This window comes from Macaca fascicularis, chromosome 3 (assembly GCF_037993035.2).
Source record: "Macaca fascicularis isolate 582-1 chromosome 3, T2T-MFA8v1.1".
Taxonomy (NCBI): Eukaryota; Metazoa; Chordata; class Mammalia; order Primates; family Cercopithecidae; genus Macaca; species Macaca fascicularis.
This window is the reverse complement of record NC_088377.1, coordinates 73317376-73320717: the sequence shown is the minus strand read 5'-3', so window position 1 is coordinate 73320717 and position 3342 is coordinate 73317376. Positions and strand designations below refer to the sequence as shown.

At 42.6% G+C, this 3342-nt stretch overlaps 1 pseudogene; it reads right to left on the bottom strand.

The window, feature by feature from the left end:
- Nucleotides 1-595: 595 nt before the first annotated feature.
- LOC102130448 (mesoderm-specific transcript homolog protein pseudogene) lies at nucleotides 596-2091 on the bottom strand (annotated as a pseudogene).
- Nucleotides 2092-3342: the final 1251 nt, after the last annotated feature.

Below are 3342 nucleotides of genomic sequence, written 5' to 3'. Positions count from 1 at the left end.
CAATGGGGAGTTAAGCAGTCATCATAAAGGAATCAGTGTACATTCAGCATGGTGACTTGGACTACACAACAATCCCTTCCCCTCTATAGTAGCTCAAGAGAAACATGCTTCTAAGCTCTGAGGTATGAGGAGTCTCAGACTGTTATTTGCTGTTAGAATTGGTCTTCCCAGCTAATAACAGTAAATATCTGGCACAGATGCTATTGGTCCTTAATGTCCTGTGATTTTAGGAAGTAGTTTGGATTTAGTTCAATTTATTCAGAAATCAAACATGTTTAATTAGCTTCGCTACTCTGGCAGAGTAAGGGTATGCTGGTTTACTGTCTTTATAAAATATATATAATGTATAGGTAAATCATAGTCTTAAATCAAATACCTAGAATACTATGTTATTTAAACCAATATCTATTTTAACAAAATGTTTATAACTAAAAACAGCTGATGAAACTAAATCCAAAGGTATGACAAAGAGGACTCAGCTCTGTGTTGCTTAAAGAACTTTTAAAAGGTATGTGCCCATAAAGTCACTCAAGGAGACTCCTCCTTACTATAGAATTCCTGTTGGTGCTGGGCCAGAAATGAGCACTTCTAAATATTTCAGAGAAATCCAAAGTGTTAAAAAGTATTTTATGCAAAAGAACGTCTTTCTGCATCAGTGAATAGTAATGCTCATCAGAATTTCCTAATAACACAAAAACAAAGCCAAGATACATTTGATCAGATGTCAAAGTAATGGGAGGTGGACTATTATGTCAACCTTAGTCAGAGCTCCTGCTGGCTTCTTCCAATACACTGTTCACCAATTTGAGTAGTGGACTTTGTGAGAGAATAATGTTTGATGGCCAGGACCTCTCTTGGCATTTCTTCCTAAGTGGAATACACAACAGATAAGGGAGTAGGGGAGGTAATACAGGGAAGCTACTCTTTCCAGCTCAGAAGGAGTTGATGAAGCCCATATATGCATTCAAGAAGCCCATGGGATCCTCTAGCTGTGGATAGTGGCTAATGTGGTCATCCAGAATCGACACTGTGGACCACATTAGCATTTTCCTGTACAGCTCCAAAAACTCTGGATAGGAATTTACAGGATCCAATGGCCCATAGATAAAATGAATGGGGATAGTTACAGAGGCAAGAGCTCCCACCCAGTGCCTTCTGAACTTCTTCCGCTGATTGATGTACTGTAAGAGACTGTCAGTGACTAAGTTCCCGTCATTGTTGCGGATCCCTGCCCACATGTCCCACAGCTCACTCTCAGAGGGCCGAGTATATGGCCCAAAGACTGGGGTGAGACCTCGAGAGAACACGAAGAAGTTCATCAGTCGTGTGAGGATGGGTGACAGCACACCTCCGTCTTTGAGTAGCTTTTGGAGAAGGAGTGGACGGTGAGTCTCAGGAAAGATACCTCCATTTGACAGACAGAGACTCTTTATGGTAAGCCGACCAGATCGATTCTGCTTGTACCTGTAGAGAAGCTCCTGAGCAACCGTATCTCCATAGTCATGAGAAAGAAGGTTGATCCTGCGGTTCTGGAGCCCCAGATACCGCAAAAGTGCTTCCACGATGCTGGCCTGCTCAAATATGGAATAGTGATGTGGTCTCGGTTTGTCACTGAAGCCAAAGCCTAAGAAATCAAGGGCAATCACCCGATGAAACCTCAAGGTCAGACCTTCCCAAATCTTGTACCAATCGTAGCTGGATGCTGAAAAACCGTGTAAAAGCACAACTATCTCTGGACTTCCAACCACACCCACAGAGTCTTGGTAGAAGATACACAGTCCCTTGTAAGTGAAAAACTTACCTGAAGACTTCCATGAGTGAAGGGCAGGGGAGAGCTGAGGGGGTGGGATGTGCAGGTACACAGCAAGCAGGGGCACAGCCAACAGCCCCACCTGGACCCACCACTCCCTCATCCTGCCCCCCAGGACTGGTGTGGCCCACGCACACGAGCCACACCCACCAAGGAGCGCTAGTTCCAGTCCTGAAGCGGGCTGCGAGGGTGCACGGGGAGATCACTCCTTCCTCCCCGCCTCTTACCTGATTCAGGTAAGACCTGGGCTACAGGACTCCATGTTTGGGAGAACCCGTTGCCTGCATTTTCTCAAGAAGGATTCTAAAGAGCTTCAATTTGCTGGGAAGCTTTCTCCTCAGGTGGACTAGCAAGTGCAGAATCTTGCAGTTCTTTCATCTATTTATAGCTCAGAGAAGCCACCCGGATGCGGATGTGTGATTCCAAAGCAGAAATCACTCAAATTCATGAAGATTCTCCCTCTGCCCTTATAATGGAGGCACATCGTTAAAAGCACTTTGTTGAAGCTATGCTAAAGTGTTGGACATTTCAGTGGATAAACAAAACAATATAAACAGTCAAGATGGTTTTCTAGTTACGGGACTTGGAATACTCTACTTGAATTTAGCAGGGTTTAGGTATATGTGGATGTCGTCACTTCCTTCCTCCTCCCTCACTTCCTTCCTCATTTTCTCTGTCTGTATCTCTGTAATGAGGCCATGCATGTTACTGGGAAATATAGTAGATTTGGAGACAGGCGTGGGTTCCCATCTAAGGTCCAGCACTCACAATTGAGTGACCCCATACACATTATGTGAGTGTTCTAGCTCTTAGTAACTGAAGGATAACAACAAAGTAGAGAAAAATTATATAAGATTATATATAAATGGATTAAATTTTATATAAATTGTATAAGATTATATATAAATGGATGGATGGATGGCTAGATCGATGGATAAATGGATGGATAAATGGATGGATGGATAAATGGATGGATGGATGGATGGATAGATGGATGAATGAATAAATGGATGAATGAATAGGTAGCTTGATGGATAGTTGGATGGATGAATGGATAAATGGATGGATGAATGGATAGATGATATACAGATATGTAGATGGATAAATGGATGGATGGATGGATGGATGGATAGATAGATGATACATAGATGAATAGAGTCTGCAAGACAATGCATAATAGGTCAAAGACTTTTTTCATTCTTTTTTTGTTTTTTCTTTTTTAGTGATGAAGTCTCACTTTGTCACCCAAGCTGGAGTGCACTGGTGTGATCATAGTTCATTGCAGCCTGGAACTCTTGGGCTCAAGCAGGTATTTGTCATCATGCTTAGATTTTTAAAAAAAAATTTTTGTAGAGACAGCGTCTTGCCATGCTGCCCAGGCTGGTCTCAAACTTCTGGCCTCCAGTGATCCTCACGCTTTGGTCTCTCAAAGTGCTAGGATTACAGACATGAGCCACTATTCTTTATTCAGTAAAAGTCTGTTTCACTGAGCACATTCTTTGGCCATCCCACTTGTAAATGCTAAGGATATA